Here is a 26,808-nt window from a genome sequence, read left to right as displayed (position 1 = left end):
TGCATTGTGGAAGAGTCAAACCATGCTGCCTCAGCTCAGCAATACCATTGGCCTCTGGGTTCAGAACCGCATGGTGCACAGTCTGGGGAACCATAGGCAGGCTGGGTGAGGGTCAGGGTTCCAGCCTGATGTGTACCAGTACCTCATCTGGGGGAAACTGAGGCATCACTAGTCATTTACTCATTGCTGCCTCTGCCACCACCCTCCCTGGAATGGCCTAGGCTAAGAATTAGAGAACAATTTAAAAAGAACAAAACCAAACCAGGCTGACCTAGGGTTGGCTGGGCCTCCCTCTTTCAGTCATGGGAACTTTGTTAGGAAATGTCAGTATTTTATGGAACATTTTCATCACCTACAAAAGTTCCGTATCTATTATCAGTCACTCCCTAAGCTTTCTGTGTCCATGGCAACAGTACTCCAGAAGGACTCCATCTTGAGACTGGAGCCGGGATTCTAGCCTGCCTTTGGTTAGCAATCAGCTGTGTAACCTTGGGAAGCAGTTTAATCTTACAGGCCTTCCTAAGAGGCCAGGGATGTGGGCAAGAACCGAGTCAGGAGGAAGAGAAGGGCCAGGTAGCATTTGCAAGCTACAGAATCACCAGAGTATCGAAGCTCCCGAGCTGCCATTGCTAGGATCTCCATGTGTAGTTGAAGGGACATGAAAATGGGAGATGATATACCAAAAGCAGAGAAATGGTTCTCCTCTCCTCTATGGAAGACCAAAAGAAGGCTGGTACCAGCACAGTTCCTCCTGGATCATGAAGTGGTGGGCATGTAGAAATTCCCACCTTCAGGAGACGACACCTCTCCCCTCCTCAGGCCTCCCTGGGTCCAGTGCACACATCTGTATTAGGAGTGGTGTCACTACCTTATGCTTACATGCCAGCTTCTCAGTTCAAAAACTCAACGTTTTCCTCCTCCCATTTGAGGTGACCTCTCACACTGTATCTCAAGCGGATCTGGAACTTATTAAGTAACTCAGGTCGGTCTTGAACTCACAGCAATCTTCCTGCCTCAGCCTCTCAAGTGCTAGGATTGCAGGTGGAAGCCATCATATCTGGCTGAAAATCATCTTGAGAGAGAGAGAAAAAGCCACAAAGTTCTTCAGGTACATTCGTTAGCTGCTGTTATCTTGCCTCCCCAGCAGCAGGAGACACCTCGTCACTGGTAAGGAATGAAGGGATGGATGAAGGAGTTCTAAGGCGAGGTCTGGGGTGCAGCTCAGTAGAGTTTTGCCTAGCATGCGTGAAGCCATGGGTCCAACCCCCTCCCCACGCCCGCACATTAAACAGGCATGGTGACAAACTCATATAAGAGTTAGAGGCAAGACTACCGGAAGTGTAAACTAAAGCTTGCCCGGGAGATCCCTGTCTCAAACCACAACACAGCAAAGCAATAAGGGGTTGTGTGTAGGGATTTCCAAGGTGATTAGGCCCCTTTAGAGACTCATTACAAAAGAAGAGGTACTATAAAAGGAACCTTCATTCACTTGTTTCAGTTGTCTGGGAGGCTTACTGTCTCCTGCTGTGAACGTAGGCCTAGTTCTGGAAGCTTCTATCCTCCATACCATCTAACTTAGTCAGTCTCTGAGATTTACTGCTGAAAAAGTTTACCCTTTCTTATTCTTACTCCGCTCTGGGCTGGCTGGTTCAACACAGCCACAGTTAGGCGCTCTGACTGGAGAGGCCACTCTATTGCCTCAATGGAAGAAGGCCGGGTGGAGACTGAGGCAGAAGAGGTTCTGGACATTCTAGTCGCCGCTTTTGTTGGCTTTGAGGTCTTGGCTTCTGAATAACAGTTACAGACAAATGTAGTCTAACCTAATGCTGGCTTCTTATGGAAGCAAAGTAAGTAATTAATTACAATACAGAAATGTGACCTTCAGGCTCTAGATCTGAGCTTTGTTCAACCCCTGGCTTTGAGTGGTCTTGCTAGAGCCTCCTATTTTTCTTCCTACTCCCTAAAAAATAAGCACAGTGACAATGAGGAATCCCAAAGCTATCTGTTTGTTTGTTTGTTTGTTTGTTTGTTTCCTGAGACAAGCTTTCTCTGTGCTCTGGCTGTCCTAGAACTCACTCTGTAGACCGGGCTGGCCTCAAACTTAAAGGGATCCACCTGCCTCTGCCTCCCAAGTGCAGGCCTAAAGGCGTGCACCACCACGCCTGGCAAGCTGTCTGATTTTCACCCACTTCAAAAAGGCTTCCAGCACCCTGTGGATTGTTCTAGGAAGCACCACTGGGGCAGGCTGGACCTGTGAAAGGAAACTGGCTCACCACTGTGTACGGTTTAAGCACTCGAAACTGGGTAGCTGGTGTAGACCAGAGAAGTCTGGGTATCTGTCACACCGTGTTAGTGGCATGAGATCAAGGATGGCAGAATGGTAAGGTTGTTTCTAGAGATCCATAGCCATTTGTCTCGTTTCTCCTAAGGAGCTGATTCTCAGGGCCAAATCCTTTAAGGAAAATGTTTTTGTTTGTTTGTTTTTCATCTTTATTTATTTATTTATTTATTTTTAGTTTCTTATTTTATGTGCATTAGTGTTTTGCTTGCATGTATGTCTAGCTGCAGACAGTTGTGAGCTGCCGTATGGCTGCTGGGAATTGAACCCAGGTCTCCTGGAAGAGGCACCTGAGCCGTAACCACTGAGCTACCTCTCCAGCCCCCTCATTTTTATTTTTATAAGGCTGTCCCTCCCACAATTCCAATACAATTCTTATACACGTGGGGTCACAGATTGCACCACCCTAGGGAGGAGGACGAAAGGAATGTGGAACCTAGCGTGGAGGTATTTTCTCTTCAGGGCACCAGTACAGCCACCTTGACCAAGGCTTTGGAGCCATGGTGAGGGGCTCACACCTCCGATCCAGGCAATCAGACACAGGGTTGAATTGCCACCAGACCACCTGCCAATAGCAGGACACGCGCATTGGCAGAATGTCTCAAGGGGAAAGCAAGGAGGGCAGGGCCTGTGCTGGCTGAAAGCCGCAGACGGGTAATTTCCAAATGACCATTTCAAAGGAAGGTTAAATTTCTCCAAGATAAGAGGGAGAGCAGAGAGCATGCCTATATCTCTAACCCCCCTGAGCTCTGGCCGTGATAACAGCTGTGGGGTTGGAAACCTAATACCGATGAAGGAGTTAAAGGGTGGCTGCCGGCAGCTATCGGTGACACCGCTCCCAACTGAGCATGCTCCTGAGGCGGCTGGGGACTGGGGTTACTCCACGAACGGAGGCCACTCTCAGGGAGTTTTTCCAGGAACAGAATGGGGTCAGGGAGCCGCTTGGGGAACAATGGTTACCGCCGACTAGCTGAATTTCTTACAATCACGCACCATACCCCCTGATCAAATAGCCCCTTTGTCCAGCTCATATAAAAACATGTCATACAATGATGATTTGGAAGAATAACACGGTTTGCCTTTCACAGAGATCAGAAGGGCTTGTTGTGCAGCAGGGGGAAAAACATCAGAGTCAAGGAAAACCTAGAGAATAAAAGGAGCAAATGGGAACAGCAGCGGTGCTGGATGCTGGAAAGGCGGACCAGGCCTGGTTACCAGCAGGGACCCGGCTCCCCGGCTGCTCACAGCGCCCCCTTGGAAGCCTGGGATTAAAGAAAGGCAAACTGCAGGCAAAGCTGGCCAGAAGTGGGCTCCTGAAGCCGTGACAGCCCACAGAGGAAGAAGGCACCGGGCGGCAGGGCTGGCCTCGTCCTCCCTCGATTTTTCCTCCCCCTCCTCTTTTCTCTTCCTCTTCCTTTTCCCGCCCTTCCTTCTCCTCCTCTTTTTCTTTTTTTCTGAGACAGGGTCTTGCCGCTTGGCCTTCACAGTCAGGGGATTTACTATGTATCCAGTCTGGCCTGAAGTTTGTGGTAATCCTCTTGTCTCTGGTTCCCAAGCGTTGAGATTTTGTAAGTGGGTGCCACTGCGCCCACCCATGTCATTGTTTTTAATGGCTAGGGATGCGCAAGCCTGGTGCAGAACAGTGGCTTGGTGGTCTGATGGCTTTATTGACTCAAGTAGCATCAATGACTGCTCCTCTCATTTCTCTGACTTTCAAGCTGGAGTTGCAGTACTCCCCCGGAGTTCTGTCCAGAGCAGAAGAGATGAGCTAAAGGGACTCCTTCTGTAAAGAAACTCATTCTGGGCACCCCTCTTCTGTGTGCCTCTCTCTCCCCATCTCTAAAGTGGGCTAGAAAGCACCATCCTGATGACAGACACCCACACACACACTCAGCCTTGAGTGGGTTCCACCCAGGGTAATGACACCGGCCAGAGCAAAGCCTAGATGCTCTAAGGACGCAGCCACTGGACCCAGAAAGACAAACACTGTCCAGCTGGGCCAGTTGACTCCGGGTCCTGATCATTGCTGAATCTCTCCAAGGTGGGCCGGTTTCTTTGCTGTTTCAGGCAAGTCAGACGAGGCTTCCTTGTTCAGAGACAGAAAGCTCAGATAGCAAGGCTCCTTCAGCACCCAGCTATCAAGCAGGCTTACAAAGAAAATGACAATTGTTAGCCACTAATTGGCAGCCACCGTAAGCGGATCTGATGCCTTTGTACTCCATTCCCCTAGAACTACATGGGGTTAAAAAGTGGGGGTATTTTCTGTTAATATATTCCCTTTCATCCTCAGACCCTGAAATCCTTTACCTGTTCAGAGACAGGCAGCTCTCAGCACTGTCCCTGTGGGGAACACAGCAAGTCCCATCGCCCCTCCCCTGTCCATCTGGGAGGCCTGAACCGCAGAAGGGCCCTAAGCAGTGCGGGTGAAAATCAAGACTGTCGCCTTCTTCTTCACTTTGAAACTAAAGATCAAGGTTCTGAAAACGACACTGGAGACTCGACCTCTGGGCTCACTCTGGCTTGGCTCTTTATACAAAAACAAGGTTCTGGGAGCCCCACATTTTGTTTGTTTTGTTACACTTGTTTGTTTGTTGAATGTGTACTTGTGAGTGTGTTGATACGAATGTGGCGGTCAGAGGACAATTTGTGAGAGTCAGTTCTCTCTTTTCTTTTTTCTTTCTTTCTTTTATTTTATTATTTTGTTTTGTTTTGTTTTGTTTGAAACAAGGTTTCTCTGTGTAGCCCTGGCTGTCCTGGAACTTGCTCTGTAGACCAGGCTGACCTCAAACTCACAGCAATCCATCTGCCTTTGCCTCCCAAGTGCTGGTATTAAAGGTGTGGGCCACCACGCTTGTTTTTGTTTTTATTTAGTTATTTATTTCATATATTTTGTGAGTGTTTGCCTGCATGTATGTTTATACTCCATGTGTGTGCTTGGTATGGGAAGAAGACATCAGATCCCTTGGAACTACAGTTACAGAGAGTTGTGAGCTGCCTTGTAGGTTCTGGGAAGTGAACCAGGGTCTTCTGCAAGGACAAATGTTCTTAGCTGCTGAGCCATCTCTGTAGCTCCGGTTCTCTTCTTCTACATGTGGGTCCCAAGGATCAAACTCAAAGGTCACCAGGCTTGACAGCAACTTCTACTACTGCACCATCTCCCTTGTTTTAATAGATAATGTATGTGGTTCCCACCCCCTCCCCCACTTCCTTTGTTCTGGGAATAGAACCCACAGGGTCTCATGTGCTCTGCCAGGGGCCTGGATCAATGGCTCAGCAGTGAGGACACTGACTAGTCTTTGAGAAGACAGACCCAGATTCCATTCCTAGCACCCATATGGCGGGTAACAACTGTCTGAAATTCCAGTTCTAGGGGCTCTAGTGCCCTCTTCTGGCCTCTGTGGACAACACCCACACACGGTACACAGACTTTCATGCAGGCAACCCCCCCCAATTAAAACTAAATATAAAAATCAAGTTTTTCCCAAGCACCCAGGTAAACACTCAGTGTGGCAGGATACACTGCAGTCCTGGGGCTGGGAGGGGCCCTGGGGCTTTCTGACTAGCCCACCCAAGAAACTGCCCTAAAAAGTGAGGTGGAGAGAGTGACCCAAGAGGACACTTGACATTGAATTCTAGCTTTGACACAAAAGAGCCAAGCATGGCGGTGCATGGCAGAAATTACAGCACCCAGAAGGCTGAGGCTGCAGAACCATGAGTTTGAGTCCGATTGGGCCACATAAACCCTGTCTCAAGAAGAAAAACCCAGCTGGTTCACTCTTTCAGGGCCCATGGCTAGGCTAGCCGGGGCAAATGTGCCCAAAGCCACAGCAAGCTCTCAGCTTTCATCCTCTGCCTTGGCAAAGTACAGGGAACCAGCCCCAAGGTTGACAGATCCAGTAAGCAGCGACCAGGCAGAGACACCAGACATGGACTCTCCATCTCCAAGTCAAACATGGTATTAACAAGTGGAAGAATTTTCTGCATCACCGTATGGACATACAAGCAGTGCAAATTGCAGTAGAATGGAAACTGGCCCCCGCTGCCCCACAGAGGAAAGGAGGAGTCAATGGTCATACCTGTCGGTATCATAACCGAGGAATTCCGACCACGCCAAGCAAAATAACCATGCATTCATTAAAATACAGCACGTTGAAAAGTAAAGTACCTCTGAAACGATTTTCAAAGAAAGCATGCAAGCAAGCAAGCTGGGTGTGGCGACATACTTTTATCCCCAGTGCTTGGGCAGCAGAGGTAGGTGGATCTCTGAATTCAAGGTCTACATAGCAAGTTCCAGGACGTCCAGGGCTATATATAGAGAGAGAGTTTGTCCAAAAGAACAAAACAAACAAACAAACAAACAAACAAAACAGGCATGGTGGCGCAGACCTTTAATCCCAGGACTCAGGGAGACAGAGGCAGGTGGATTGCTGTGAGTTCCAGGCCAGCCTGGTCTACAAATGGACTCCAGGACAACTGAGGCTACACAGAAAAAGCCTATCTGGGAAAAAAAAAAAAAAAAAAAAAAAGGAACAACCAGAACACAGAACAAATTTCCTCTCAACACTCGTTTTCACACATACCATTCTATACCCTAGAGAACCCAGTAATCAGATCTGAAAACCTAGCCTATATTGTTACAAGCATACGATACTCCTGCTGCTTACATACAAAATACATTACGCATGCTCTGCACCCACAGAACACTTTAAAAAGAAGACTATGCAGTGAATGAAAACCCGGGGTCGGGAGAGCCCGCCAGTGCCCACACCGCTGTCCCAGTCCAGCTGCTAGCTTTCATTTGTGTTGTTTCCAGGCATAGTTTCACTCTGTAGCCCAGGCTGGCTCTGGCACGTGACTCAGCCTCCCAAGCATTGGGACTACAGGCCTGTCCCACAGTGTCTAGCCCAAGTCTGTGGAGTCCAGAAATGAGTATCAGAGACCCAGGATCTGGAGTTACAGGCAATTGTAAGAAACCCAATGTGGCTGTTTGGAACTGAGCTGCAAAATCAGGGTTCAGTCTTAACTGCTGAGCCATTTCTCCAGCCCCCTTACAGTTACTTTCCAACTTAAGAACTAGAAGGCCAAGTGTAGCGGTGCAGGCCTGTGATCCCAGTGTCCATGAGGCAATGGCATCAGGAAGACCACGAGTGTGAGACCAGACTGTGTTACATAGCAAGTTCCAGGCTGGCCTGGGATACAGCACAAGGCCTTTTGTCAAAATTCGAAGAGATTACTGAGTGTGATGGCACCCATCTGTCACTCCAGCACTCAGGAAGTAGAGACAGGAGGACCAAGAGTTCAAGGCTATCACTGATTAAACTGAGTTTGAGGCCAGGCTATCCTGTATCTGACCCTGTCCCATTAACACCCCCCCCCGTGTGTGTGTGTGTGTGTGTGTGTGTGTGTGTATGTGTGTGTGTGGCAGAGGCTTGCTGAGAATATAGCCAGAGGTCAGACATCCCAGACCAGCATCTTGTCCCTTGAGGATGGTCTACAATAATAATCATGTGGGACCTAAGGGCCCTTGGACATGTATTCTGCACCCTGTGTGGGCTTCAGAATTGCCCTTTGGAACCCTTGTTGTCTTGTACATTGGGCTCTCGAATAGCGCTCACTGCTCTTCTCCATGACTCCCCCCCCCCCTTCTCATGGCTGGTGCCTTCTCTGGGTTTCTGAGGAGACCGAGCCGTAAATAATAACCAGGTGACTCACTGGAGGTCCCCTTCCATCCGCGCCACTGTCCAAACAGTCAGACCTGAACTCCTCAGCCTGGCATTTGAGACACTGTGTCCTGTGTTCCTTCAGGCGTCTCCGCTCCTCCCCAGTCCCGAATCACACCTCGACTCTTACCGTCCTTGGCCCTCACATCTTTCAAGTCTTTGGGTAAGCTACCCTCTCCCTACGGACTCTTCTTCCCTCTGCCTGGCAAACAGCCAATGCGATTTCCCCCAAACTCAATCTAACGATTGTTTTGCTCTTTAAATCTCTCTGTTTCCTCACTGTCTACTGTGAGCAAGACAGGGTTTCCTCACTTCAAACAGCAGGTCTTCGGCTTTGGGTCCTGCTGACTGTCTAGCGCTGGGGGAGTGATGGCTTCTATCTTGAGCAAAGCACAAACTGGGCGTGGCTTATGCACTGGGCCTCCCCAGCTTGCTGGGTGATGGGAGGCAGAGACTAGAGGTGGCCAGCTCTACCTACGAGGCCCTGCTTCAGAAAGAGGAGGGGGACAGAAGAGAGATGGACGAGCTAGAATTCAGAGCCCCTGCGCAGGGCCTCCTGCTCGGCCTAAGCCTGTGCCCTTCCTTTTTGCCAGCTGCTGCCTGATGGTCTTGTGATGCCTCCCATTATTTGGAAGCTCTGTGATAGGGCTCAGGCTCCCCGACGGTAACATGAGAAGGCAGGAGCACCGGATCCCTTCTAGATCAAATGATACATGAACTCAAGCTGTCTGCAAAGGTAAAGGAATTTTCCAGGCATTTCGTGCTTCTGTTGGGAGACAGCATCAATGGTTAGGGCGTTGGAAGAGATTTCCAGACTCTAGCTTAATTCCCTTGAAGAGCCTGAGCCGCTGGGACCAGCGAGCCCAATTCTGCCTGCTACTTGTTTTGTATAGACATAAGCTAGGAAGGGTGTTTCCATTTGAAATGATTGGGAGAAAAATACAGGCGATCATTTATTTCATGGTGTGAACAAGGTTTTGTGAGGGCTGAGTGTGGCTGGCAGGGTCCTCACCTGCCGTGCCTAAGGTCCTAGGTTTGATTCCTAGTACCGCATGAACACATACAGTAGCACAAGCCTGAGAATCCGACACGGGGGCAGTAGAGGCAAGCAAGCATAAGTTCAAGATCACCTCAGCTTTGTATCTGCTTATTTGATACATCGGAAGGGTTGTATCCTTCCAACAGAGACAATCTGGCGCCGGACCCGGAAGTATTTACTATTGTGGCGTCTGACCCGGAATCATTTACCATTGGACTGTGTCTTCATTTATTTGTCATGTTGGGTGTTGAAGCCAGGCAAGCGCTCTGCAGTTAGGCTATACTCCCACCCCATCTTTGTTTTCCTCGCTTTCTACAGCTCTGTCTGATGCCCTTGCTTCCTGCTCCCCAACTCTTTTTATTTTTTAATTAATTTTTTATTAATTACAGTTTCTTCATTTTGTATCCCAGCTGTAGCCCCTCCTTCATCGCCTCCCAACCTCACCCTCCCTCCCTCTTCTCCTCCCATGCCCTCCTCCAAATCCACTGATAGGGGAGGTCCTCCTCCCCTTCCATCTGACCCTAGCTTATCAGGTCTCATCAGGACTGGCTGCATTGTCTTCCTCTGTGGACTGGTAAGGCTGCACCCCCCTCAGGGGAGGTGATCAAAGAGCCAGCCACTGAGTTCATGTCAGAGACAGTCCCTGTTCCCATTACTAGAGAACCCACTTGGACACTGAGCTGCCATGGGCTACATCTGTGCAGGGGTTCTAAGTTATCTCCATGCATGGTCCTTGGTTGGAATATCAGTCTCAGAAAAGAACCCTGGGTCCAGATTTTTTTGGTTCTGTTACTCTCCTTGTGGAGTTCCTGTCCCCTCTGGGTCTTTCTATCTCCCCTTTCTTTCATAAGATTTCCTGCACTCTGCCCAAAGTTTGGCTATGAGTCTTAGCATCTGCTTTAATACCCTGCTGGGTAGAGTCTTTCAGAGGCCCTCTGTGGTAGGCTCCTGTCCTGTTCCCTGTTTTCTCCCTCTTCTAATGTCCATCCCATTTGCCTTTCTGAATGAGGATTGAAAATCTTACCTAAGGTCCTCCTTCTTTCTTAGCTTATTTAGGTGTACAGATTCAACAGATCATCTGGAGGTATCTCCATTCCTGATCTCAAGCTGTACTGCAGAGCAATAGTAATAAAAACTGCATACTGGCATAGAAACAACATGCTGGATCAGTGGAATCAAATAGAGGACCCAGAAATAGACCCACACACCTACAGATACTTGATTTTTGACAAAGAAGCCAAAACCATACGATGGAAAAAACACAGCATCTTCAACAAATGGTGCTGGTCCAACTGCATGTGTACATGTAGAAAAATTCAAATAGATCCACATTTATCACCCTGCACAAAACTGAAGTCCAAGTGGATCAAAGACCTCAACCAGACACACTAAATGTGTTAGAAGAAAAAATGGGGAGGAGCCTTGAATTCATTGGCACAGGAGACAACTTCCTGAACAGAACACCAACAGCACAGGCTCTAAGATCAACAATCAATAAATGGGACCTCATAAAACGGAAAAACTTTTGTAAAACAAAGGACACTGTCATCAGAACAAAATGACAGCCCTCAAACTGGGAAAGGATCTTCACCAACCCTATATCTGACAGAGGGCTAATATCCAGAATATATAAAGAACTCAAGAAGTTATAAAGCAACAAATCAAGTATTCCAATTAAAAAATGGGATGCAGAGCTAAACAGAGAATTCTCAGTAGAGGAATATGGAATGGCAGAGAAACACTTAAAGAGATGTTCAATGTCTTTAGTCATCAGGGAAATGCAAATCAAAACGACCCTGAGATTCTATCTTACACCCATCAGAATGGCTAAGTTAAAAAATTCAAGTGACAACACATGCTGGAGAGGATATGGAGAAAGGGGAAGCCTTCTCCACTGCTGGTGGGCATGTAAACTTGTATAACCGCTTTGGAAATCCCAGACTCTTTTAAGGGCCCCACTCTGAGTAAGAGCCTTGCTGGGGCAGCACTAGTGGTACTCAGCACCAAAGTCCTTCAAGTCTTGGGCCTTGCTAGCCACAGAAACACACCCAAGTGTGTTAGCTGCTTCCCTCACAGTGGAGCTCTGGGCACCAGCTGTTTCCTGCTGTGCAGGCAAAACTGTTCTTGGGAGGGAGGTTGGGCTTAAAACTTTGGGTTAGAATTCTCTCCTTTTTTGTCTCTTCTCCAGCTTTTCCCTTTCTCCCCTGTCCTCCTCTGCCCCTTCACCTCCACCTCTTTTTTAATTAAATTTTTATTTTTTATATTAATTACAGTTTATTCACTGTGTATCCCAGCTGTAGTCCCCTCCCTCCTCCCCTCCCAATCTCCCCTTCCCTCCCTCCTCTCCTCCTATGCCCCCCTCCAGTCCATGGATAGGGTAGGTCCTCCTCCCCTTCCATCTGACCCTAGCTTATCAAGTCTCATCAGAACTGGCTGCATTGTCCTCCTCTGTGGCCTGGCAAGGCTGCTCCCCCATCTGGGAGAGGCAGTCAAAGAGCCTACCACTGAGTTTATGTCAGAGACAGTCCCTGTTCCCCTTACTAGGGAACCCACTTGGATACTGAGCTGCCATGGGCTACTCCACCTCTTTTTTAAGTTTTGTTGTTGTTTTTGTTTTGTTTTGTTTTGTTTTTTGTTTTTGTTTTTCAAGACAGGGTCTCACTGTGTAGCTTTGGATGTCCCTGAACTCACTCTGTAGGCCAGGCTGGCCTCGAACTCACAGAGATCCACCTGCCTCTTCCTGCTGAGTGCTGGGATTAAAGGCGTGCAACAAGTTTCTCTTCTTTTCCTTTTCAAGTGTATATAATGCCACAGAGCACGTGTGAAGGTCAGAAGACAATGTGTAGAGTCAGTTCTCTCCTTCTGCCACATAGGGAACAAGCTCAGACATCAAGCTTAGGAGCAAGTGCCTTTACCAACTAAGCCGTCTTGTCAGCCCAAATCTGTTTTGGTTTGTTCTTTGGGGGGTGGGGAGAGTGGGAGTGCATGCCTCTAACCCTAGGGAGGTAGAGGCAGGAAGATCTCTGTGAGTTCAAGGCTAACAGTGGCTCTGTGCTCAGGTGGGACAGCGAGCCCACCACATGCTATGACAAATCACCGGGGCAGGAAGCAGTGGCAAGAACAGGTGAAAGTATTGGTGTTTCCTTTGTGACATGCTCTTGGCATTTAGCACTGGTGATGTCATTGCTGGGTTTAAGTGAGGAAAAGGATTTGCAGAAGCTATCTGTCACAAGTCTTAAGTTACCAATTATTCAGTGTGTAAGGATTTGGTATTTTGCCTTTTTTAAAAGAGACCATGTAGCTCAGGCTGGCCTGGAAATTGTGATGGCCTTCCTGACTGCCTCTCAAGTGCTGATTAAAGACATGAATTAACGTGCCTGGCTATGGGGCAGGATTTGAACATGAGTGCAAATGACTATAGAGCTAGGACGCAGCCTCTCCACCACACGGAGTGGTTTTCACATACAGATATCCTTGGCAGAACGAGGTCACTTGGTCTTTGGCTCTCCTGTCATTACAGCATCTGTGTCACTTCCTCTGCTGGTGGGTGTTTGGAAGACATGGAACTCCAATGAGAGAGGAAGGAGCCTGAGAGCTGTCCTGTCTGCAGGGTAGCAAGAGCCAGACCACTAGGAGGATGTCCCTGGATAGAAGAGTTTCCCAGGAAGTTAGTAATCCTGCAGCCTCGGCTAGCAATGCTTGGTAATAATGCTATTGGCCATTGTGGGGCATCGGCTGGACACCGGGCAATAGATATTATTTCAGTCAGCCTCACAATAACTGCACAAGAGAGGTGATGGGATATGCCCAACGCCAGAGCAGTTCAGTTCAAGTTTGTCCTGTGTGATGTCAGCGTTTCCGTTCTGCCCTTAGCTTTTCTGTAGGAATAGAAGACATACCGAGCATGACCCTGTGTGCCAGCTCTGCCGCTGGGGTTCGCAGGCATACTTCACCTTGTTGGCTTTGCGTGTGGTAGTGCTTTCTGCAGGTTCTTATGAGCTCACGTTTATGGGTGAAGAAGGTGAAGTTCAAAAAAGTTCAGTAATTAAACATGATTACACAGACTGCAGGAGCAGTGGGGCTAGGGTGTCGGGCAGTGGTTGCAAGCTTGCCTAGTATGTGTGAGGACAGAGTTTCACACCACACACACACACACACACACACACGCACACACACACACACACACACACACACACACACGAAACAATATTCTTTCACACTGGCACTCAGCTTGTCAGCTCATGATCTGTCAGCTCCCGGATGCAGTAGTTTTTCATCTAGATTTGTCCAGGGCCCTCGTACATAGGCCCTGCTGAGCCTCTGGCTTGATTTTATTTAAGTAAAAAATGCCCCATGCACAGGGTGAGATGTTAGTACAGAGCGCATTGATGCTCTTCTCTGGGCTCTTTCCATCTCTCAAGATTTCACAAGCTGTCATCACATGAGGGCACTTGCTGCCAAACCTGATCACTTAAATTTGATCCCACAAAGCCCTCGAGGTGGAAGGAGAGAACCAACTCCCACAAGTTGTCCTCTGACCTCCATATTCACATGGCGAAACACACACACACGCACGGAAACACAATAAACAAACAAAGGTAAAAAAAAAAAAAAAAAAGAAAGAAAAGAAAAAGAACAAAAAATTTAAAAGAAGGCTCAAATTCCCACCGAGGCACTTCCTCTGCTCCGTTGCTACCTTGGGGCTGTCAGGTCCCAGGTCCAGACTCTCAGGCTGCTGCCCCTGGGTCCTGGGGAGAGCCAGCATCCCCGGCAATTCTTGCTGGTTCTAGCCTTTCTTTCATACCCCTCGCTTGCGTGCTGCAGTGTGATGGTTCGAGCAATGGTGGAAAGCAATGGTTCTCAGCAGGTTTTTGTGGGGTTCTGGGGACTAAACCCAGGATGTCACGAATGCTAAACATGTGCTCTACAGCTGTGCCCCTCACCCTCAGGCCCCAGCTCTCAGATCCTAGGGCTCTTTTCATACTTTTGAAAGGTCTCTATGGGCAATATCCACCAATAGTCACAAAATTAGGAATGAAAACTGACAACTATTAAAGGCAGTCAATTTTTTTTTCAAAACAACAAACCTGTTAGAAATAACATAAATAGCTGGACTGGTTTTTGCTGTTTTAAGACTGCATCTTACTGTGTCCTAGGCTGGCCCAGAATTTGCTGTGTAGCCCACACTGGCACTGAAGGTAAAAGTCTTCCTGCCTGGTGGATCTCTGTGAGTTGGAGGCCAGCCTGGTCTACAAAGTGAATTCAGGACAGCCAAGGCTGCACAGAGAAACCCTGTCTTGAAAATCTACTCCCCCACTCCCCACCCAAAAGATCTTCCTGCCTAAGCCTCCTAAGAGCTGTGATTACAGGCATCTCCCAGCATACCTGGCTTAATAACATTGTTTGTGTATTTGTTTGTTTGACACAAGGTTTCTCTGTGTAATCCTAGGTGTCCTGGAACTCACTCTGTAGACCAGGCTGGCCTCTAGCTCACAGAGATCTGCCTGCCTGTGCCTCCCAAGTGCGGGGATTAAAGTGCATGCATGCCTGGCATGGACAAATTTTTATTGAGCATAAATTTTCCCCCCAAAAAAGGCGAGAAGAGTAGCTTTGGTGTCATTGGTGTCCAGTCTTTCTGCCTGTGGGGTTTCTGACTTCCTGTGCATGATTATTGTGTTTGGTACTTTGCTCAATCTCTAATATTGCAATATCATATATTCTGTAGCTTTTAAAAAATTCCTCCATATGCTTTTGAGAGAACAAATGAGAGTGAACAAGGCAAATAAAGTCTTAGGTTTTTTTTTTGTTTGTTTGTTTGTTTGTTTGTTTTTAGGAGGTGTTTGGGTTGATTTGGTTTGAGACAGGGTCTCACCTGTGCTTAGGCTGGTTTGAAATTCACCACGTAGTTCAGGATTGCTGGGAATTCACAGAATTCCCTGTCTCAGTCTTCCAGGAGGATGAATTACAGGCGATCGGTGCCATGTCCAGCTTCTGTCAGTATTGCTACAGAGACTTTTACTTTGCGTATGTGGGCATTTTGCCTGCCTGCACGCCACATCCATACCTGCTATCTGAAGAAGTCAGAAGAAGGTGTTGGATCCCCGAGAACTGGAGTCACGGATGTTTGTGAGCCACCATATGCATGCTGGGACTCGAACCTGAGTCCTTTGGAAGAGCAGCCAGTGCTCTGAATCCCAGAGCCAACTCTCCAGCCAGCATCGTAAAGATTTTCCTGACTTTGAGACTCTACAAAGGACTGTGGGGACACTCAGGGTCCACAGATCACACTTGGCTAATGCAAAGCCAGCTCCAAAGAGAGGCTTTTCTTTTTCAGTTATTACTATTTAAACATTTTTTTTTAAACAGTCTATTTATGCATGCTTGGCTGGACTGGAACTTGCTTTGTAGATCAGGCTGCCCTCCAGCTCAAAGACAGACACCTGCCTCTGCCACCCAAGTGCTGAGCTTAAATGAATGTACCACCACACCTTGCTGGAGTTTTGTTTTTCAAGTGTGTGTGTGTGTGTGTGTGTGTGTCCTCATGCCACGTGGCACTTGTGATAATCAGAGGACAGCTGGGCAGGGGATTGAGCCTCTCTACCTTCTAGGCTCTAGGACTCCATCTCATGCTCAGTGGCACCTTTCTTTACCCGATGAGGCATGCAGGAGGTGATTTTAACATTCTTTGTTCTCGACTTTATTGATATTTATTTGACGTGCACTACTGGGTAGATAATTTTGAGTATTCAATTTGATCAGTTATGTATTTCTTTATATGCCCCCCTTCCCCCTGCTCCATCCCCAGGCAATTACCAAGAGATTAATCCGCACTGTCTATTGTAACAGAAGATTTGGTTTCTTTGCTATATTATGTAAATATACTTTTGTTTTGATTCCAAGTGTGGGATTTTAGTTGGGCTGTATAGTTTGTCCACACCTGTTAATTGTCTCACGCTGAGCACAACTTCTGACCAGCTGGCCTTCCACTTGTAGCACAGAAAGGGTCGTGGGCTAGGACCCTGAGAATATAAATATGAGGCCAAGAAAGAGTGTGTGTGTGTGTGTGTGTGTGTGTGTGTGTGTCGTGGACCAGTTTGGAGAGACCAGAGATGGCATATCGGTTTGGAGCAGACAGATGGAGAGAAACGCTTCAGAGTGCAGCAGCGTGGAGGAGACTGTTGGCCGCCTCTGCGGTTGGTGGAGGTTGGTATGGAGCCCTTGACCACTAGATAGCAGGGAGAAGTAAAGGGGTCTGGGCCCCCTTCCCCGCTAACCTTCTCTCTTTTACTTAAGGTTGGGGGTCGGTGGAAGGGAGGTAGAGGCCTAAACACCCCAAATTAGGGAGAATTTTAAGAAAGAGCGCTACAGTCTACAATTTTACAGATGCAGGATGAAGTACAGTGGGCTCTCGGCCTCTGCCCAGTTCCTTTCGCTCTGCATGACAGTTGTGTGCCGAGCTGAGGGAAGCATCAGAAGCCGTTCAGCCACCTATTAACTGGGTGACTTTGGGAAATTCACCCTCCTTGTCTGGGCCTCAGAGAGAAAACAAACAATTTCCACCTTGCATAGTTAAGAAGATAAAAATGGGCCCATGTGAGTAAAAGAGAAGCATAGTTCCTGGCACTCACTGGGCACCTGATAAATACAAGTTATTTTTGAACCTGTGTTTGGGATAGAGTGGAGGAGGCCCGCTTGCCAGGCACGCGATGGGGGAGCACTTGTTTAGACGAATCTGACTCATGGCTCAATTTAACTACTTGTTAAATGTGTCTCTCTTGTGCACCTCAAATCTCCACACAGGCCAGCCTTATCAGGAAATTTTTCTGCAGTGAGCGCTGGGGACAGGGAAGTTTATAGCCGTGAAAACCTTACCAATCTGTGTGAGTGTAAGTGTGAGTGTGAGTGTCTGTGTGTGTGTGTGTGTGTGTGTGTGTGTGTGTGTGTGTAAGCCTAGAATCCCACTAGGCCGCTTTGAAGATAGAAAAGGTGTGCTCCTCTGTCGCCCTCACTGACTTTTAGCCTGACTGGCTGGGTTTGCTTAGACTTGGACTGAAGGCCCCTGGCCTGGGGAAGAAGAGGACGCCAGAAAAAGTCAGAGGGTGCCATTTCTGTGTGACCTGTCTCAGGACAGCCTGCGTTGGGGTGGTGGCAGTCAAGCTGGGAAGTTTCTCTGAGAACTGGAGAAGGAGCCCAGGCTGCTCAGCCCTTCCCAGGGCCAACGGCCACAACAGACCTGCAGGGCCTGCTGCAGTCAAGATGGCTTCGAAACAGGACAGCCACGTCTCATGTGTTCATTCTGCTGGCCAGTAATCACCTTTTCCTGATCTTGAAGATACAGTAGTGAGAGAGAGAGAGAGAGAGAGAGAGAGAGAGAGAGAGAACAAAACCACAAAGAGGACTAGAGAGAAAAAGAGAGGAAGGAGGGTGAGAGAGGGCTGGTCTCCTGTTCAGGTCTAGCTGGAAAACACAATGAAGTGAAAAGCCTTCTTGGTTGGTGGCGGTCTTCATTTTTTTCCCAGGGTTTGAAGTGGGAAGGGAGGGTTGGGGAGAAAACTGGAAGAGGACAACACAGCCTGGCAGAACAGCACGGAGCCTTTGGGTTTGGGGCAGGGAAGTTGCTTGATGATTCTGGGAGGTTCCTTGGGTCCCTCTTACTAGCCAACATCTTCTTCCACCAGGCTGTGGCCAAGGCCGATGTTTCTGGTACTGCTTGATTGATTAAATAATGTTAAAAGAATGAGCGTTTCACTAGGTTGCCCAGGCTGGCCCTGAATTCCTGAGTGCAAGCTATCCTCCCACCTCAGCCTTCAAAGTCGATGGGATGACAGGTCTGAAGGAAGCTAAAGCTGGTCGCTGAAGCCTGCCCATTCCTACACTGGGGGAAAAGCATTATATGATTTCTGTACCCACTGGGCTGGGGTGACACTTTACATCGGCTTTCTTTTTTTTTTTTTTTGTGCAAAGTGTTTGCCAGGTTATAAAAAAATTTCTTGGTGTCAAATACTGTCCAGGATTTACATGCAGCCAGGTGGTGGTGGCAGTGCACGCTTTTAATTCCAGCACCAGGGAGGCAGAGGCAGGTAGATTTCCGAGTTCTAGGCCAGCCAGGTCTACAGAGCGAGTTCCAGCACAGAGAAACCCTGTTTCTCAAATAACCACAACAAAAGATTTACATGTGTTATCTATCACTTGATTGAACCCCAAAGGCATTGTAGATTCTATTATTCCCATTCCACATACAAACAAGTTAAACCTTGAACTCCACAGTACTGGAGCTCAGGTCCCAGCAACCGTGGTGTCAGGGCTCACAGGGGCCTGTAACTCTGCTCCGAGGGATCTGACATCTTTTGGTTTCTGAAGGCTCTTGTGCACACATGTGCATACACACACTCATGAATAAAAATAAAAGCAAACCTAGGGGGGGAGAAATCAAGACGTAGAAAGGTTAAGGCTTAGGAAGGTTGAGTGGTTAGGTCTAGTGTGCACATCTGTGGTCCCAACATCAAGGGACTGATGCAGGAGGATTGTGTGTTGGAGGCCAGCCAGGGCTGTTTGGCAAGACTCTGTCTCTAAAGAAAAACTGACGATAGAAATGCTGAGGCAGGGCAAGTCTGAAGAAGAAAATGGTTGTTTCTAGAAGTCTGGAATGATGGAGCAAAGCAAAATGGCGGCTATGGAGTGGAGACCGGGTTTCTAGACTCGCTGAGTGCCTCATCTTCCAGGTGAGGAGACGCTGTTCATCCAGTTGACGTTTCGGGGGGAACTGTTTTGGGTCAAGCATTGTTTTGGGCAACGAGGCTAAGCAAGACAGCTCACAGAATGTACGTCCCCAGCACACCCTAGTCCCTGCACCTACCTCATGGGGTTGAGGTGACCAGAACATTCTCTTTTAACTCTATCCCTTCTTGCCTCAGCACAAGCTCCGTTTCCTCACAGGGGTCTCTCCCAGTCAGTTTCTGCAGGGTGTCATCAGGTGGCTGAGTTTTGTTGCTTCTGCCTCCCAAGGCTGGGATCAAAGGTGTGCACCACCATGCCCAGGAGATGATTGATTCTTTGACCAAAGTCTACAGATTTCTCGAGTATGTATATGCCAGACCTTGTGTGTTTGCTTTGTGTTGTGTGCTGTGTGTGTGTGTGTCAAGGCTGGAGGAGGATAGCCGATGTTCTTCTGTAGACTATCTTATTCTTTGAGACGCTGTCACTAATCTGGAGCTAGGCCACAGGGATCCCGCTGGCTCTGCTCCACCTTCTGAAGAGCTGGAGTCACAGGCACCGACGCAGCCTTGCCTGGCTTTTTGCCTGGTCGCTGGGTCTTCATGTTTGCACAGCAGGTCGAGCCTTCTCTCCAGCCCCTCCTCTGCTTTGTTTTTAGTTTAGCGTTCACTGGTCTATTTTGGCTTTTTAGGAGATACTTAGGACTAAATAAACAGGATGAGACACACGTGTAAAGGACTTAGTGTAGCCAAGTCAGTGCCTGGCCCAACGCTGTCTCCCCCTGACCTCACGCTGATTGATAGTCCTGACTAGGTCCCTGCAAGAAGCTCCATCAGTGCCCTCTGCCACTGCCCTTGGCGTTCAGGATCGTGTTACAGGTGTGTTGGGCCCCTGCTTAGCTGCTGTGGCTTGAGACATGCTGGGTGCCTGTTGGCCATGGCTCTGACTTCCTGGATGGCGGATGACTGGCCATCTTTTACTTCAGGTTAGCAAGTGGGCTGGGGCTTAAAGCCAAGCTCCATAGCCTGAGCTTCTACCCTTTAAAGCGTCATACACGTGGGCCTGGTGAGATAGTCCAGTGGGTAAAGGTGCTTGCAGCCAAGCCTGATGACCTGAGTTCAATCCCCAGAGTCTACAGGGCGGAGGGAGAGAACTGACGTCTGCAGGTTTTCCTCTGAGCTCCACCCATATCCCACTGCAAACTCAAAGCCAGCCTGGGGCCAGCTTCTGCCTCCCAAGTGCTGTAATTACAGACTTGTATACCACCGTATCCAACACAAAAAGGAGATTCTGACTTAGGAGTTGCAGAGGAATGGTCTGAGGCATTTCCTGTCTAATTCTGCATCCTCTTTCCCTCCCTCCCCCCCTCCCTCCCTTTTTTCCTCTCTCTTCCTCTCTGCCTCTTCCTCCCTCTGTCCCTCCCTCTCTCTCTCTCCCTCTCCCCTACCCCCTCCCCTCGTTTTTTAATTTTCAGGACAGGGTCTTACCATGTAGTTCAGGTTGGCCTTAAATTCACAGGGATCTGTCTGCCTCCGCCTCCTGAGCCCTGGAATTAAAGGGGTGTGCTACCACACCTGACTACCCTTCTTCTTTCTTGGTGGCTTCCCAGTCCCTGGGCTGTCTAGCTCATCATCCCAGAGTCTGCTGACATCCCAGATGTCACTGCTGAGTCAGCTCACCAGCCCAGAAACAGAGTGTTAAAAGGCAGGTGATGTACCCGAGTTCACTTGGCAGAGAGTGAAGGCATTTTACTTAGATCTGGCTGTCGCCCTTTCAGGAAGCCCACCCTCCTCTCCTGCCTAGGGCACCCTTGCTCTTCTCTCTTCCTAGGCCCCCTTCTAGTTATCACAGTGAGATCGGGGTTCTGTCCTCTGTCTCTCTGAAAGGGGGTGACCTGAAGACAGCGGCCCTGTCTCATTGACAATTGTATCCCCAGAACCTAGAACAGTGTCCGTGCCTGACCACAGACACTAAAAGGATCCCGACCTCATCATCCAGGCATGTGCATGATTTAACAATAACATGTCACCTTTGAATAGCTGTCTGTCCTGACATCTCACTCGGTCTTGAAGACAGCTTTGAGGGAGGCCTGGCATGGCTCCTTGGGTCCCTCACTCTTGCTGTCCTTAGGTCTGGAAGGAGTCCTGCAGTTCTTCGTCTCCATCACCCTGGGCCTCTTTCTAAGTCAGCAGGACAGTGACACACATGAGTGTACTTGCTTTTGTTTCGGATTGAGCACCGATATCTTCCATTCACCTTATGAAAGTCTTGGCCTCCTCCTGTCTACCAGGTGTGGCCAATCTGCCCAGGGTCTACAGACCACACATCCAGTATAGCTATGAAGGCAGAGCACAAGATTTATACACAGCGACGATGTCAAAAGGTTGGCTACTTCTGTAAAGGCAAAACTATCTCCTCAGCTTGCTGACAATGTTGGTAACTGAAAACAAACCCATGTGGGCCCTTCTGAGCCATAGTCAAGGTGAGGCTGCTCTTCCCATTTGAAGGCATTCCTGCCTGGTCTACCCAGGTACTTCTGCTCTCTGCAAGGCAACAGTCTGGGAGATTCTTCCTAAAGGCTCCAAAAGGAAGGGTTTAGCCCGAATGGGTGGCACACTCAGGCTTGCTGGAATCCCCATCTGAATAACACCAAACTTAACATATGGACAAAAGCACATGGCATATTAAATGATTTACTGGGGTCAAAGATCAATGGCAGGCCTTACCCCAGCCCACCACCCATCCTCTGCATCTACACAGCCAAAATACAGGGAGCTTGAGCAGCCGGGCCTGCTCAGCCTCAGCCAGTTAATCTACAATGACACCTTCTTTTCCCACCAGAGGAAGGTTTTGACTTGAACTCCCCAGAGACCTGCCTTTTGGAATCCAGATTTCTCTGCTTCAGACTCTAATTTAGCTGGTATTGGACACAGAAGCCTAGAAAAAGCTGAAACTTGTTTATTTGTTCTTTTATTCCTGGGCTTATAATTTGACCTAATATACTGTATGTCTGTACATGTGTTGATCTCAAAAAAAAAAAAAAAGTCTGTGCTTGCCTGCTCTGGCCATGTTGGCAAGCAGCTGCTAAAGCCATCAATGGTGTTTGCTTCCAGTTACAAAAGAAAACATTCTCTATTTGGGCCATGTTGTTGTTTTTTTCTTTTTCTTTCTTTCCTTTCCTGATTTAAAAGGGGAAATATGGTTCCCAGTAGAGATGGGGGCTGCCCTCGTCCCCTCCTAGAGCTCGGAATGGCTAAGGGAACATTTCGGCACACCTGCCTCGTCCTTTTTCTACTATTCCTCCTCGTTCTCTCCGCCTGGAAGCGTTCTTAGGGGCTTTGGCTTGCATTACTGAGCAGCGGGGCAGGTTTCTCTCTCTGCCCTGGGGAATGCTGGTTTATGGCTCAACATCTCCCTGCACCTCTGGAGCGTTTTTAGCGAAGGCAGGTTGTGTCCTGTCCTCCTGTGCAAGGATGAAATAACTGCTGATGGGAACAAGAAAACATGAGGGAAGCCTAACCTCTGCTCAGACAGACCCTCTGAAGGAAAGCATGACCCTGGCCTTGCTCTCATGCTTTGGAGAGACCGTGTGGGAAAAATTTCATTTCCCAAAATACATATGAATTTGAGAGTGCCTCTGGCTGGGATGGAGAGAAGGCCATATGGCAAATATGGGGTTCACATATGAAGATTTCTGCTTCAGAGAAATATTTTAAACAAGAGTCCTCCATGGTAAGTGTAGCCTGGAAGACGAGCCTGAGCGCTGGGAGGAGCAAATTGAGGAATCGAAGGAGCAGGGAGAACAGCATAGCTGGGAAACAGGCCTCAGGACCCCTCAGGTAGCAGAGGCCTGAGAAGTTGCTAGAAGATGGCGGTGCTTTGGGAATGGAAGGAGGAAAGCCTTATGACCAGCTAGCAAAAAGAGGACTCTTCTGAACATGGCAAGAGAGGGATGGGGGCGTGGCGTGGTGGCAGCACCTTTAATCCTAGTACTCAGGAGGCAGAGGCAGTCCTATCTCTTTGAGTTCAAGACCAGCCTGGATCACAAATCACGTCTAGATCAGCCAGTGCTCTGTTACACAGAGAAACTCTGTCTTAAACAAAACAAAGCAAACAAAAAAGACAACAGAGGCTCCTGAGGGAAATGGCGCAGCCAGAAAGAAAGACACCAGGAGAAAGAAGACCAAGAAGAGCCTAGGGACAGGAGCCTCTTGTAGCACTGTTTGTTTGTTTGTTTATTTATTTATTTACTATTTGTTTATAGTTATCCGTGTATATGTCTCTCTCACACACATATGCACATGCATGTACACATGCCTGCGTGTACCACGGCACATGCGTGACAACGAAAGGACAACTTAGACGAGCTGGTCTCTCCTTTTCCCATATGGGTCCTGCATGCCAGGTTTCCAAGCTGATCCTGCTGGCACTCAAAGCACTGTTTTCACAAAAACTGTGGCTCAGATCTCAGCTATGGCAAGGAAGGTTCTTGGCAGCCCCAGGGGCTCTGGCTAAGGGACAGAGTTGAGGGGAAATTGCTAACCAGCAAGCTATGGTGAGCAACTCTAAGAAGGAAGGCAGAGTGCTGGAGATATAGCTCAGGGGCGGGGTTTGTGCATTTCAGAGCCCCGTCATTCATTGCCAAACAGGAAAGCTATGGACTCGAGCACTGACCTTGTAAAATGGACTCCCTCTCCATTTGTTTAGGATTTTTTATCTTCCCCCTTTCTTCCTCCCTCCTTCCTTCCTCCTTTCTTCCTTCCTTCCTTCCTTCCTCCCCCTCTCCCTCTCTCCCTCCCTCCTTCCTTCCTTCCTTCCTTTTTTCCTTCCTTCCTTCCTTTCATTTGTCTTTGTTGCTGCTTTCTGAGACCGGGTCTCATGGTGTTGCATATGCCTGGCTGGAGCGGCGCTATGTAGACCAGGCAGGCCTCGAACTCACAGTCTTCCTGCTCTGCCTCCCAGTGCTTGAGGTTACAGAACTACAGCCCCACACTTGGCCTTGTTTCAATTTTTTTTTCTTTCTTTCACAGGTGTTAAACATTTTTCTAATCCTGTATGTATTAGATTTATACTTGTGTTTTTCTTTTTTCTTTTCTTTTCTTTTCTTTTCTTTTTTTTTTTTTTATGCTGTTGCAAATGGTACTTTAAAAACATTTGAAATTTACATGCTCACTGGGGTCCTTAGGAAGGAATTTGAGAAAGGGCTTTTCTTAGCTGCCACTATGAGTTTGTCCTCATGAAGCTGAAAGCTAGGGCAGGATGGGTCAGCAGTCACAGCTGTCTCTTACTCCATCTCTTCTCCCTTCCTCCCTCTGTAAATGTTTGTTTATTTCATTTGACTGGATTGATGTTATGCTAAAGAAGAGAGGGGGGGAGGGAGGGAGCTATGGAGAAAGAAGGGAATGTTGAAATCTCAAGGCTGAGGTCTTTGGAGAAGAGCTGTCTGTTTGCGAGGGGATGCTGTGTGCAGGAGGCAACATCAAGGGACGGAGGGCTTCGGGCAAGTGGTTAAGCTTAAAGCCCCGAGAGGAGCAAGGCATATTCTGTGCCTAGTTACATGCAGCAATCTACCAGAATAAAACATATGATTTAAGATCAGTTTCCTTTGGGGCCCAGAATCAAATCCCCACTGTTCTGTCATTCTAAAGACAACACATGGTCAAAACTGTGTCTGTGAAATGTGGGCTTTGCTGCTGCTGCTGCTGATTTCAAAGGAGAAGGGGCAGAGCCTGTGCCTAGCCCTCAACTCCACAGTGCCTGTCCGGCTCCTTGGGAAGCAGTGCTCAATAAATGTATAGTATATTGAAGAATCTGCAAGCAATTTCCCAAGGTTGGTTCTCAGTGCCCAACTGCCAGAGCTGGGGGTTCTGCTTGTGGGTCCTGGCTGAGGGTCTGGGGATCTGGGGGTTACAACTCGAAGGACAAAGATAAGTAGTTGTTAGTGATAGCATCTAGGGAGACAGCTATGTTAAGAATCATTTGGCCCCCGAGATGTTTTTACTGTGACAAAGAATAAGTCTACACTTTGGACAGATAAGCCCAGTGACCAAGGTAGCTGGGAGACATGGATCTGCCTTGGACTGTGTGTGAACTCTACGAGTTTGCTCCTGCTCTAAGTCTGAGGTGTGGCCGCAGAGCTAGCTGGCGTGCTGGGGGACAGAGCAGTGACAGGATGTGGCTTGGGTTTGATTCCTGTAGGTATTATTATTATTATTATTATTATTATTATTATTATTATTAATGCCAAGGTGCCCTTGAGCTCTGGTGAGAGTGTGCCCTCTGTTAGCGGAACTGGAGAGGGGCTGTGGGAGAGTACCCCTAGGTCAGGGCCTTAGATGGAGCAAGAGTTTCTAAGCCTTGAAAGACGGCAGGGTGGGTGGTGCTGACACACAGCTTTAATCCCAGCAGAGGCAGAGGTAGGCTGGTTTTTTAATTCAAGGCCAGAGTGATCTACAGAGTTCCAGAATAGCCAAAGCTAAACAGAGAAACTCCGTCTCAGGGAAAAAAAAAATGCCAGGGCAGAAAGTCTCCAAACAGGTAGCAAATATAGAGGGACCCAATGGTAGGAGGGCAGCAATCAGTTAAGAAGGAGGGAAATGGCACTGTTTTAGCAAAGACCAGGTTTCAATGTAGGTCCCAAGCAAATAATTTATAGAACTTTTATTATTTTTTTAATAGTGACATGTTATATACATTTCTCTGCAGTTCAAAAAACAAATCTTTCTCCCTTCCTCTCTATCTATCCCTCCTTCTCTATCCCACCTCTTTCTCCTTCTCTGTGTAAAAGGTTTGCTATCCCTATTTTACAGAAGAGAAAACCCACACTCCAGCAAGATTAAACTGTTTTGTCCAAGGTCGCCTAATACAATGATACAGACTGTCTAGCTCTAAGTTCTGCGGTCTCTCTGTAATGTGCTTACATTGGTCAGGATATTTGTTTAGGATACCAGAGTGCAGGCCAGTTGGATGAAAAGGTGGCTTTCCTGCTTTAGACATAGGGATGGAGAGAGGGGCTGTTACAATGTTGAGGCAGGGAGATTATAACGTTGAGGCTGAGAGAGCAGAGGTTACAATGTTGAGGGTGGGGGGCTGTTACAATGTTGAGGCAAGGGCTCCAGACTGGCCAGGAAGTTAAAAGTCTCCGTGAAGAGAGAAACACACCCAGTCTGTCCTGAGCTCTCAGGTCGAAGGCTGTGCGGAGGGCACAGGTTATCAGTGCTGAAAGACAATTTGCTAGAGGACTAACAGACAGGAGGACTAACAACTACTCCACATTAGGAGCAGGAATTTCTCAGCTGATTAGAAAGCAGCTTGTTGGAGGTGGGGTGGGTTCTAAGCATAGGGTCAGGGCTGTGCCTTTAGTCCTCTCCGCCATCTTTTTCCCCTTGAGACAGGGTCCTACCTATCCCAGGCTGGCCTTGGACTCACCATGTAGCTGAAGATGACCTGGAACTCCTGATCCACCATGCCTGGTTTATGCAGGTTTGGGTGGGAGATTGAACCCAGGTCTTGTGCGTGCTAGACAAGTGCTCTACCGACTGAACCACACCTTCAGCTACTAGATGAGGCCATTTCTAATTGATTTTTTGTTTCTAGACAGGTTCTCACTTGTGTTGAGTTCATAATCCCCCTCCCTTGACCTTCCAAGTACTGAGGTGACAGATGTGCTCCACACCTGGCTCTGGAGATCCATTTTAAATATTAAAAAACATTTCATAGCCGAGCGTGGTGGTGCACACCTGTAATCCCAGCACTCAGGGAGGCAGGGGCAGGCAGATCTCTGTGAGTTTGAGGCCGACATGGGCTACAAAGTGAGTCTAGGACAGCCAAAGCCACACAGAGAAACCCTGTCTTGAAAAAAGTTAAAATTAAAAACATTTTTTTTTGTGTGTGTGTGTGCATGCACGAATATATGTACATTGCACACAAGCAGATATTCAAGGAAGCCAGAAGAAGGCATTGGCTCCCTTAGAGCTAGAGTTACAGATAGTTGTGGG

This window comes from Psammomys obesus, unplaced genomic scaffold (assembly GCF_907164565.1).
Source record: "Psammomys obesus unplaced genomic scaffold, mPsaObe1.curated_primary_1811, whole genome shotgun sequence".
Lineage (NCBI taxonomy): Eukaryota > Metazoa > Chordata > Mammalia > Rodentia > Muridae > Psammomys > Psammomys obesus.
This window is presented reverse-complemented; position numbering follows the sequence as displayed.